Source organism: Lepisma saccharinum, chromosome 18, assembly GCF_977018435.1.
Source record: "Lepisma saccharinum chromosome 18, izLepSacc3.1, whole genome shotgun sequence".
NCBI lineage: Eukaryota > Metazoa > Arthropoda > Insecta > Zygentoma > Lepismatidae > Lepisma > Lepisma saccharinum.
Genome location: NC_139246.1, coordinates 32,085,434 through 32,099,148, shown reverse-complemented (window position 1 = coordinate 32,099,148; position 13,715 = coordinate 32,085,434).

Here is a 13,715-nt window from a genome sequence, read left to right as displayed (position 1 = left end):
TCCTTACCACTCCCTTGACACCTAAAAAGAAACACCACCTTATATATTTATAATAAATGTACTTTAATAGACAGAGGCGCAACCAGGAATTTTTATCTGGAGGATGCGAGTACCAGGATAAAAGTACCAATAATAATAATAATAATAATAAAAATAATAAAGGCATTATTATTACTTGTGGTAGTATCAAAGATGTTCTTCTCCTCATAAATTACGCATGAAGGGGGTAGCATTTGTTTGAAACAAACGATTTGAAATATATTTTTCAATACTCATTTTCAGAATAGCTAACAATGGAAAACTTGCAAACAAACTGTATTTTTGATTGGCAGAAAATGAATGATAAATGCATTCCGAAAATAATTCATTTTGTACATATAACAAGTACAACTTTCATGTACAACATATCTTTTAGACACATGCGACATAAAGCGATATGAAATAAGAAAATACATATGCAACATGCTAACACTAAATTGTGTACGAATTCAAAGTTTATTCAATACATATATACAAGAAATATTATTTAAATACATTACATTACAGAAAAGAAGCATACTGCCAGCGAAACGAGCAAAAAAAGTTTTAGACCCAATTTTTGCAATTGAAAACATTATTGATTTATTAGGGCGCAAATAATTTCACAGGACACCATGGCATTCTCTATTTTACAACTTTTTTTATTTAGATCGTTCGGAGTCCAGGGCCGACTCCCACCACCGACCTCTAGCTATGGCTCTGAACTTGACGAGACTGAGAAAGGAGGTATTGCGAGCAAAGCGAGCAACAAAAAAATAACGAAATGTATTTTTATTTGCATAAAATTTGAAACCGAAGAGGGAAATTGCTCCCCTGTGGCCCCCGTGCAGATGCCCTTGGCCGTCTATGTTTAGCACCTTGCCCCCTAGAATTGACCCCTGTCCCCTGTGGTTGCGACACTGTTACTAGGCTTTAATACATGCATATGTAATATTCAGTTCATCAAATCTAATCCAGAAGACTTAATAGAAAGGATTGTATCATGTTAGTAGAAATAAAATTCACTAGAAACATGATGTCTGTGTATGTGAGTATGAATTAGAAATAATAATAATCACTTCTAATTGCTAATGATAGTTAGAGGTGGCAATGTATGTTAATAGTCCAAGAAATAACGAGTTTTAGAACGTTATTAAACAAGGTTTCATTTGCAAATACCCGTTTCACTTCCGAATTAAAAAAAACGATTGATGTATACCCAGAAGATACATATTGAATATGCTAAATTGAGCAAAGCAATAACGTTCTGCATTACTGCAGAATTACAACTTAGTCTCAGTCACGGTTGAAGTGCGTAGTTAGATTGATTAATTGATTGAATTTGTGTTTAAAGTCCACTTTATGCACGATAAGGCTAATCGGGACCGGACCTATAGTTTAAAGTGGGATCCGAACCACTACGTGCCTCCACCGAGTATCAAACTCGGGACCCCTTGATTACAAGGCGACGACGCTGCCACTGCCCTATCGGGGTGGCCCTACATTTACTCGTCACGTATAGTTCTTTCAGAAAATAGCAATATATCAACTGCCCAAAATTCACAATAAGATGTGTAGTTCCATCATTTCTCTGTTTATATGGTGCTAAAATATTGGTTTTCTACAATACAAATCCTCCAGTTTTGAATTATAAATGCTCATAGAATAATCCACAAGTACATTGACATGAAAATTGTAAACTTTGAATACGTAAGTTCCATTTTTGAAATTCCTCATAAAAGTTTCCTTCACAAAATGACCAAAATCTCAATGTTAATATCAGACCTCGGATGTTTTAGATTTTTATCCTTTTTTTTCCCTTACAGGTATGTAAGAAATAATAAGTTATGTCAGCGTTTCGCTATAAAATGCAACAACTGGTGAAGTTTTATAGTGCCTAAAAAGCTATTTTGCTTGTTAGAACCTATTTTAGATTTATGCGCCTAAATGAAACCTTTTTTTAAAGTTTTTATATTTTATTAAAAGTTTTACAAGATTTTTATGTCACACAGAGGCATATTGTTTCATCATGAAACAAATTCAATGACGAACGTGTTTGAAACGTACTCTCTGTAGATTTCTCTTCGTCCAAGTTCGTAGTGATTTTTGAAAGCTGTAAACAAAGCAAAATGTCTGGTGCCACTGTTACCTGTACAATACAAAGTGGTCTGATCTGTGTGGTCTTGCTCACCTTCGCTTCACTTCGGTGCTTTGTGTCAAACTAACATTTGGACGGGTTAAAATTACAGTGGTGTAAGTCACATTATCTTTGTTTTCCAGAAAATAACAAAACGCAAAATTCGGGAACAAAAATGTTGTAATTTTATCATTTTAGGGGTGTCACCTGGATCCAAATTTAACATAGAGGCTTGAATTGAATGGAATTCGTGCAATGGTTGCAATGTTACTGCTGACGAAAATGACTTACACCAGTGTATTTGTCAACAAAATGGATATCAAGTGAACTTGAGAACCTCAAAACAAAAATTTATTTTCATTAAAAATAAGTAATTGTTATTACAAATAGAAAAGAATCAAAGACTGGAAAAAATATTCATTCATAATTATCTTCTGGCTCTGGATCCACAGTTTCACAATTTCCAGTGGACCAAGATCGTCAGGTGGTGGGTGTCTCCTCATATTCAAGAGTCGTTCGAAGGGAAATGAACAAATCATGTTTCACTGGTGGAATGTGTTCCAGAAGGTCTACCATGTCCTTCTTCTTCGCTTCTGTAACCGGTCTTCCTCGTGAATACAGCACATCTTGATGAACGTTCGCTAGACATGTTGGTCTACCAGCTCTTGCAGGTAGTAGATTAAGCACAGAAAAAGCATGTCTGCATTCAGTGTTTCTTTATACACAAGAGTGTAAGGACGATCTTTCAAAATCCTAATCCATTGGATCTTCAAGCAGTTAATGGGGCAATTTTTCTCGTTTTGCTTTCTACGTGTGATACAGTGTTCCAAATCAGCAACAGATTTGAAGTCGTCACGTCCCATTTTGGTCAACATGTATCTACTTTTTCTTCTGCATTTCAGAATAATACTGTACCAGCCATCAGGAGTATAAATGTCAGTCTGTTCTTTGGGTATAACTCAATCGATCCAAATTCTGTGTCTTTTGGAAGGTAAGAGTTGCCACTTACCATAAACTTAGGATCAACGATTCACCCTGTAACACGATTTTTGTTCCTGTGTAGTGAGTTTTATTTTCTAAACGCTTCTGATTGGAAACCATAGAAAATGCCTATTATTCCCCTCAAACTTTGTTTATGTGACTAGGACAGTGTTATTTTTTAATTTTACCTGTTTTAAATGAGAAAAAAATACGAATTTGTGTTTTTCATTTACATAAATAAAAAGACAAACACATATACATCGAAAGTGACATATTTTTGCACTCTAGTTGTGAACAAAATTATTGCAAAGGATTTAAAAATGAGTAGTTTTCCGGGATTTACAATTATACTGTACATTACTTTCACGAATCAGCCCCCAAATATAGTCTCCCATCATGTTCTCGTTATACTGCCTTGGTAGCGACGTTCGAAATCCAATATATTTTGATGGAAACGCTCGCCTTGCTTCTCCGAGTGAGCATCGAGGACATGAATTTTCCTTAACCACTAAGACAAAGCTGTTCCTAGCCGCTTTTTCATTCTCACTGAGCTTCTTGGGAAATTCTTCGCACGCCAAAAGCTTCTTTAACTGTGGGCCGTCGAAGACACCGGCTTTGATCTTTGCATCAGACAGATTAGGAAAGAAGTCTTGAAGGTACTTGAAGGCTGCTGACTACTTATCTAAAGCTTTGACAAATTGTTTGATCAGGCCCAATTTAATATGGAGTGGAGGCATTAGCACCTTGTGGGGGTCTACCAGTGGCTCCCACTTGACGTTGTTTTTTTTTCCACAGAGAACTCTGTCCTCTGTGGCCAGTACCTCGTGCAGTAGTGCGCTTTGGTGTCTCTCCTGTCCCATAGGCAAAGATAACAAGGAAACTTGGTAAAACCGATTTGGAGAACCATTAGAAATCCTATGATTTTGAAGTCTCCGATGACTTCCCATCCATACTCATCATATTTCAAGGTATCTAGCAATCGCTTTATGCTATTGTAATCCTCTTTGAGGTGGACTGAGTGAGCTAGTGTAAGAGACGGGTATGTATTTCCATTATGAAGAAGCACTGCTCTAAGACTTCTGGACGAACTGTCAATAAAGAGGCGCCCCTCATTTGGACTGAAGTCAATTCCAATTGCTTCAAACAGACCGGTGACATTGTGGCAGAACCAGAGTCCATCTTGACTTATGAAAATGCTGAAGAAACTTTGATGACGCTTCCTCTGATCTGTTATTTGCACACTTTCATCTAATAAATCCACTGCTTAAGCCTGGACGTCAAGAGTTCTGCATTGGACTTGGTGAGACCAAGATCTCTTATTAAGTCGTTAAGATCTTTTTGGTTGGGGTAGTACGGGTTTCTCTCCTCGGCTCGAAAATTTTAAGTATCAAGGTCAATGTCTTCCTCGCTCTCTGACTTACTACTCTCGTCTAAAGAGGGCAGCTTTTTCTCCGGAGGAGTGGGCACGGGAAACTCAGGGCAGTGTGGCACAGGGGCGATGGACGAAGGCATATCCGGAGATATAATATAGCTAGCGCATTCTTTCCAGCCCGACGTTTGGAAGGATCCACCATGCAAAAGTAGCAATTACTTCAGTGGTCAGTGGGTTCCCGCCAAATTCTTGGGATAGCGAACTTCATGGCTCTCTTTTCTCCTCTGTACCATCCTGCAAAACACAAAACACAAAAATAAACTAATGTGTATTTTCACAACATATTTCACATATGAGATATGTAGATATATATTTAATATGCACAAGCCTTGTAATTAAGTAGTTCCGGGTTCGATACCCGGTGGAGGCACAAGTGGTTCGTATCCCACTTTAAACTGTAGGTCCAGTCCTGATTAGCCTTACTGTGCATAAAGTGGACTTAAAACACCAAATCAGCAAATCAATCAATCAATAATATGCACAAAATTATATACTTTTATTAACTTTGTCAATCAGGTGCACAACTGCACCCAAACCTTGTGACTTAGGTGCACTACTATTGGTTAGGTACACAAGCAACTTACAAAACAGGATGTACAATTCAACATTAATATGGGTAAAAATAAAGTATATAGAAGTTTATTAAATGTTAAACATGTAAGGTGTTAGTAAAAGTAATTTTTCAAAATACATTTGAAATAAACAAAAAATTCTAGGCCTCTTCAAGAAAACCCTAAATATTAAATATATAATTGAAATTATTAAAATTTTACATTTTAATTTTCGTCTTACCTTCCAGACTATTTTTGCAGTTCTCGCAGGTGAAATGAGGAGGCCAGGTTTTGTCTTGTTCCCCTACAGACATGCCGAAATATGCTCTGTATGCTTCACACATTTTAGCAGATGCTTTCACAGAGTACTTATTTCCTCTTTTCTTGATAAAATGGCCACAGACATAAAAAAAATCGTCTGCCATTTACTTGCAGCCTCTTGATGCCATTGTAAACTTGTATCTAATTAGGCACCTAGGACGACAATGAACCGCTTCAAACTGCATGATTTGCACTATTGTTGCTGGCAGAATGCCAAGACCTGTCCATTTCAGTTATAGTGGAGACCAGAATATTGCTGCAGCTCGCAATATGACACGTTATTTATCTTCTTTATTCGTAATGAGAAAAAAAAATGTACTGGAAAAGGGTAAATCTCAAATCATCATTATCCTGCCTACAAAAACAAAGTTTATGAGGAATAATAACCATTTTCTATACATTTGGAACACAAGGAATTCGGAAATAACAATTATTACCCAGGTACAGAAAAAAATATTTTTTTACATTGATTGCATTATCATCTTCTTCTGAAACAATAAACAACTATGTTATTTATACACATACTACCTTACCACACTTACTATGTATACACACTTTTAACTACCTTTTCAACACTATTTTTTTATAACACGTTTTTCTGCCAAACATTGGTATGGAGAAAAGTTATTTTCTTTTTTCTGGCGAACTGTCTACAGACTCAGACTTGCATTCATCACTGGTCTCAAGATCGTCTAATGGATCTTGAATACTTTCTTCAGAATTAATTGTTTTGTATAGCAGTCCCACGCAAAAGTGTGGAGTCATTCGGCACTCGGGAAGCGTTTACAAACACAGTGTTGTAAGTCTGACTTACACCAATGTGCTGATCAACGCAACAGCTGTTTCCTTTATCACTAGAACTTCCACTGCCATCTGTTGCCAGTTGAATGAAGCTCTGACTTCCTTCACGTGTTTTGTTAACAGTTTGACTTATCTCGATCTGGTTTCTGTGTGTAAGTCATTCTTTTTTTGAAAATGTGACTTACATTGAAGTTTGCATCATTCACTATGTTTTTGTTGAAAGATTATTTTCAGCATATAAGATGATCGTCATAGACAAAATTGCGGAGATTGACTGTGGATAACTTGGAAAAATATTGTTGCCTAACTATATGGCGAGGAGTGGATTTTAATAGTACTGCCATCGCCCTAGGGTTAGGCAACACACATAAAGTTATGCAAGATAGTGCATATTTCAGGATATAGATGTCCGATTTTCATTGTCTGTGACTATAGCTAATTAGAATTTGTCAGAAATTTTAAACTATTTTGAAATTTTTTGAACCTACTTCAGGATTTTTCGAGCCTAACTTAAGATTTTTAGGACCTATTTTAAGATTTTTAGAACCAATTTTAGGGTTTTTGGAACCTATTTTAGAATTTTTAGAGCCTATTTTTACAAAATCCGAGTTCTAGTTATACAGGGTGGGCCAAAAGTCAGGTGACAGCATTGTCATAGGAAAGGCTGGTGTGTTGGAGGTCTACTTTGGCCACGTGTGTTGTTTGAGGGGTGGGGCAAACCCAAGGACACATGTGACCACCCCGGGCGCCATCTTGGAATCCGCCATCTTGAACGCAACTTGGGTTTCTTAAATGGAACCATAGGCATGTGACATATGATTTCCAATTGTTTTTTTCGTCAGGAGTTCAATGCCGCAAACCGTTTTGTCCTATCGCGAACCTTTTCCTAATTATGGCCTGTCTTTCCCCCTTTGTGTCTCCTCACAACACATGCTCGAAATGACCACCCTCGTACACAATCGTTTGTGCCACACGCCTCTTCCAGTCCTCATGAACAGACAGCAATGTCTCCGGACGCACAGCAGCACAGGCATTCACAATCCGCTGCACCAGATGCTGTAAATTCTGGATTTTCACGGCGTAAACCATGGCCTTGAGGTGGCCCCACAGGTAGAAGTCAAGAGGCGTGAGGTCCGGTGACCGTGGTGGCCATTCTACCGGTCCCCGACGAGCGATCCTCTTCCCAGGGAACTGCTGGTCCAGGTAGTCCCGTACAGAATGTCCGTAGTGGGGAGGAGCTCCATCCTGTTGGAAGAACGTTGGGTACGAACCGTCCTCCGACAAAACCGACGGAAAAATCTCCTCATCCAGCAGTCGTTGGTAGTGGTCGGCATTCAGCGTGCCGAAGATGAAAAATGGGCCAATGATCCTCATGCCAAAAATACCACACATACCATAACCTTCTCGGAACGAACGATCCACGATGCATCAATCCAGTGTGGGTTGTTGTCACTCCAGTAACGGTGATTTTGTTTCTTCACTTCTCCGTTTAAGTAAAAAAAAGTGCCTCATCGGAGAAGAACACCTGCAAGGGGAGATCCGGGTTGGTCTCCAGTTCCTCCGTCGCCCATTCGGCAAACTCTAAGCGACGGTCAGGATCGTCCTCTGTCAGATGCTGGTGCATCTGAATTTTGTACGGGTGCCACTTGTTAACGGCAAGTATCCTCCGTATGGACGTTCGGCTAACTACAGATTCAAGGGCGATACGTCTGCTGCTACGTTGGGGTCTTTTGGAGAAGGATGCGAGGACAGCGACAGTGGTTGCCTCATCTGTTGACGTTTTCGGGAGACCACTGCGTGCTTTATCTGCCACAGATACCGTCTTTCGGAATCTGCTGATGAGTTTGGCCACACCATTGTGGGAAATGGGCTCCCTATCGGGGTGTAATGCATTAAACTCTGCAGCCACCACACGCGAGCTCCGATTTCCACACATGAGGATGATCTCCACACGTTCTTCCGTCGTCAGCACCATTATTCAGTCCCGTGATACGTGCAAAGATAAAACAGGCCATAATTAGGAAAAGGTTCACGATAGAACAAAACTGTTTGCGGCATTGAACTCCTGACGAAAAAACAATTGGAAATGATATGCCACATGCCTATGATTCCATTTAAGATACCTAAGTTGCGTTCAAGATGGCGGATTCCAAGATAGCGGTCGGGGTTCTCACATGTGTCCTTGGGTTTGCCCCTCCCCCCAAACATCATATGTGGCCAAAGTAGACCTCCAACATACTAGCATTTCCTATGACAATGCTGTCACCTGACTTTTGGCCCACCCTGTAATATAGTGGGTTTATTGAACTTAATGACGTTGAGAATAATCCTGACGTGATGGGAAGAAATTTGTCACATCCGTCATCAGCATTTAAAATACTTCCACAATCACTAATTGATTTGAAAGCAACCTAAATTTCCCTTGTTTAAATTTATTTTGTTGCGTTCTGTAATAGGTGTAATGAAATGGTGAAAATGAGAATTTTGATTGTGAAATTGTGAAAAATTCTGTGAAAAATAGATGTAATTTCCATGATCAGCGTTCAAAATAATTCCAGAATCACCTATTGATTTGAAATCATCAACTTTTTTCCCCAAAATGAAGGGTGGTGATTATTAATCCAATTGAGTCTCTGTCAAGTGAAAAATAACAAAAGTATAACTTCAAAACTATCTAGAGACATTGTAAATTTAAATATTGGAATAAATAAATTTGATTAAATTGTGTAGAAAATCATATTTATAATTTTAAAATGTCCAATAATTATTTCTTCTATATTTCAAGTGCTTTCTGTGGCCTTTTCGTACTTTATGATCTTAAATTCACTTTCATAAAAGCTTTAATATTTCACAAAAGAAAACATAAAATGTTATTACTTCACATTAGTTAAGAAACATTTGGTCAATGTTTAAACCTATTGTATGTATTCATTAATGTGGTTTCTCGTGCTTGTTCAATTTGTCTTAACTTGAGCTTACATTTGCATAGATATTCACTGATGAAAAGATATTTGCCGAACAATGATTACCTAAAACAAATGCCAGGGTATTGTGGAAGTTAAAGTCCATTCTGACTTAGGTATATCGAACGATATCCTCTCACCTTCTTTGTCACAGGCCTAGTATTTAGAGAAATTATATTATGTGAGTTATGTCAAGTCGATGTGAAAGTAAAGCATTAAGAATACGTGATGTTCCTTTACCGTTTCAGGAGTTAAGTTCCGAATTTAAGGACAGTGTTATTAGTTTAGTACCTAATTTAGTGGGAATATTATTAGCGAGAAGAAAATTTAGCGAATAAATAAATGCAAATCCACATCATGTTTATAAAACTTTTCCATCATCTGTCTAATTATAAAAATCTGATCAGTAGTGCTTCTGCCAGGTCGAAATCCACATTGGTACTCTCCCAGTATATCTTCTGTGTAACATTTCATTCTCTCGCAGATCAATCCTGACAGGATCTTATAGACCACACTAAAAAGTGTGAAGCTTCTGTAACTTCCACATATTAACTTACCACCTTTCTTTTTATTTGGTCATATTATTTCACATTTCCATTTGTGGTGCATTGTTTCATTTTCCCATATCATTACAATCAATCTTTGTATTGCTGCCAAGAATGTGTTACCACCAAGTTTAATAAGTTATATTATTACTTCATCCTCGCCTGGCACTCTATTATTACTCATTTTCTTCATTACAAATTCAACTATCTTCAATACTAGGTACTTGTATCTCATGATCATCCCCATGTCTTACATTCCTATTATACTGCTCTTCTTCTTGGTCTTCTAATTTATTCAAAATCCCTGCCCATCTGCTGAGAATCTGATTCTCTTCTACAATTCCTTCCCCATTCGTATCCTTACATCCTTCTATTCTTGGCTCAAATCCTATTCTCATTCTATTTATTGCTCTGTAGAATTTTCTTATTTCACTTTGCTGACTTAGTTCTTCTATTTCTTCCATCTTCTTTTTATACACCATTTTCTTCTCTTGTTTGCATACTCGATGTGCTTTCCTTCTTAATTCCTTATACCTCTCAGCATTACTTCGAGTTTCCCTCTGTAACATTCTCTCTCTAGCTTTATTCTTCTCATCTATAACCTGTCTGTACTCTTCATCAAACCACTCATTCATTTTAGTTTTCTCTTCTCCAAAAGTTTCTTGTGCTACCTTCTTTATTACTCCATCTGTTATTTCCCATTCTTCCTCAACCACTCCAAGTCTATTATGCTCTTTCTCCTTCAGTTTTTTCTGAACCTTACTTGCATATTCATTAATAACTTCTTCGTCATTCATTTCTCTTGGCCATCTCATTTCTTTGTACCACTATCAATTTTTCCCTCATTACTACTTTTACCAGGTAGTGGTTGCTATCACAAGTGGGTCCTCTGTAGCTTCTCACATCAATAACTGATGAGGTATGACGTGCATTAACCAGTATATGACCAATCTGGCTTATTGTTCCGTTAGGTGCCTTCCATGTTCCTAAGTGAATTCATTTATGTTCGAAACAGGTACATGTTATGATCATGTTGTTCCTGACAGCAAACTGGCAAAGAAGGTTCCCATTCTCATTGTTCTCTGCGTGGAGAGTATGCCGCCTGCAACCCCTTATTGATTCTCGTCCTTTCCTATCTGAGCATTAAAGTTGCCCAATACGGTTAGCATGTCATACTTTTGGATCGTTCCACATGCTTGTTCCAGATTGACATAGAACTCTTCGTTCTCCTTCTCATCTTTCTCTTCTGTAGGTGCATGTGCATTTATAATTGTTATGTTTCTAAATCTTCCTCTCAACCATATTCTACACATCCTTTCATTAAATGATTCAAATTCCAGAAAACTTTTTCTCATCTTTTTGGTTATTATAAAGTCTACACCGAATTGTCCGGTCCTCCTCTCTGGTCCACTATAAAGTGATGTGTACCCTGGCTTATCAATTCTTCCTTGCCCCTGCCATATAATTTCCAGAAGTGCAACCAGATCATACCTAAATTTTAATATCTCATTTGACACTTCATTCATTTTCTCAGGTCTCAACAAAGTCCTGACATTCCAATGTTGCAAGTTATAAATCATTAGTCCGTAAAGATCGCCAGGTTCAAATTCCATTATATACATCCATCATCCGTGGCTCTTGCATTGGTTTCACAACAGTTTTATTATTTTTGTTTTTGCAGGGTGGGGTTATCGGCTCCACGCACAACCTCCAACCTGGAGTACCAGGATTTGCATAGGGTTTTCTCCCCTAGGTAGGTTGGTATTACCGTGCCTTTGGAGCCCTTTCTGCTCTCGGTTTTATGTCAGGGTTTCCTTCCCTTAGCCTTTGAGGATCCCTCCTCTTACTGCAAGGCAGCAGTAGCTGAGCTTATTTAGTGGCGGCTCTCCTCGCCACATCGCAGTATTTTCTTCGGAGCCTGGAAGTATTTGCCGAGATGCAGTTGCCACTCAACATTTCACTGCCTCCTCCAATCCTGTTGCTGCTTGTCCGCTACTGTTTCCAGCTAGCCAACATATCTGCTGGCCGTTTCCCTATCCGCAACCTGGGGACGGGCCTTGTGGGATGCAGCTCTGCCTCTGGGAAGATAACCCAGCTTGACTTCAGGCAGCCTTTTGACAGTGTTAATCGATATGAATTGTTTAAGGTAATTGAGGAGTATAATATTCACCTCAAAATAATAAGATTAATAAGAATGACTATGGGTGGTACTAAGGCACGAGTGAAAGCTTGTAGTAAACTGAGGGAAGAGTTTGAATCCAACACAGGAGAGAAACAAGGGGATGGCCTTTTGGCAGTATTATTTAATCTAGCATTGCACAAAGTAATAAATGTAGTTGACCAAAATGGAGCCATATTTGGAAAGTACAGTCAAATATGCGGATATGCAGATGGTATTACAATCATTTCTAGAACAATAAGTACATTTATACAAATTTATGAGCAAATGGAAAGTGAAACAATAACTATGGGCTCACTGTGAATGAAAAAAGACAAAGTACATGAGAATGTCTAACTCTGAGATCAGAAGAACACCTCAAGATCTGACAATTGGAGAGAATAAGTTTAAGGGAGTTCCTTGTTTTAAATATCTGGGAAAATAGTATATAGTGATAATGATAGGAGTAAAGTAATAAAGGAAAGAATACAGGCATACAATCGTGCATATTTTGCAAATAAGCAGTTGTTTAGAAATAGACTTATCACAAGCAATACAAAGCTTAAAGTTTATAAGACACTAGTACGACCACTTGTCACTTATGGACCAGAGAATTGGACTTTGAAACTGTCAGATGAAAATGCCCTCAGAATATTTGAGAGAAGAATATTAAGAAAGATATATGGACCTGTGAAGGAAGATGACGACTGGAGAATAAGATATAATGCAGAGCTAGATGATTTAATAAAAGGCCAAGATATAGTGAGATTTGTCAAAGCCCAGAGAATAAAGTGGTTGGGGCATGTGGAGAGAATGATGGAAGACCGGATGCCAAGAAGAATGTTAAAAGAAAAGCTTCACCACGCAAGAAGAAAGGGCTGACCACGTCATCGATGGATAGACGACGTCGCTGCAAATTTGCGAACGATGAAAATTAAAGGATGGAGGAGAAGAATGGATGATAGATTGGAATGGAGGCTGATTGTGGAGGGGGCCAAGGTTCAACAAGGGCTGTAGAGCAATAAAGAGAGAGAGATATAATTTAGCGATAATGTCAAAAGCCCATGCTGAATTTAGTCGGAGTATATCTATGTATGTGGCAAATTTAGAGGGGACTGTTAGTAGTTCATAGTGCGGAATTTATCTGCACAGGCAGTAGTAGAGCTGTGCCATTGATGTTGTTATAAGGATATGAGTTTAGTCTTGAAGTCCACCTGTCTACTGAAAGACTAATTGGGACTGGTTCTACAATTTCAATTGGTATCGGAACCATTAAATTTCTCCACCATGTGTATGTAGATTATGCCACTTACTTTCGAAGTTGATCGTCCGTATTTACAAAGATGTGATTCCTATTAAAAGGTAGTATTTCAAGAAAGAAACTTCCTGTGTGCTATTTGAAGCAAACAATTTTATTTTCTACAAAATTACAGTAATTTTTTTCAAAATCTACATACAATCTTAAGTTCAATTGCACTGTATATCAGTACACAAAAGTTCAAAGGTATGAAAATAATATTACAATCTTTGATAACCTTGTCAATTATTAGTTTTACAGCACAAGAATAAGAAGCATTGTGAATAAACATTACAAGCTAATTTCGCAGTAACATAGTGTATTCCATTTAGTGCACAGTTAACACATTATGTAAGACGTAAATTGGTGTTCGTTGTAACATGCGAAAGTTATTACCAGCGTTGCAATGAAGGTCTATTTCTTAGATAATGTATTGTACTTCCAAGCTAGACTACATCATTCGTACAGGTACATTCTACTCGTAGTATGACCAGGAAAAACTATAAATGTT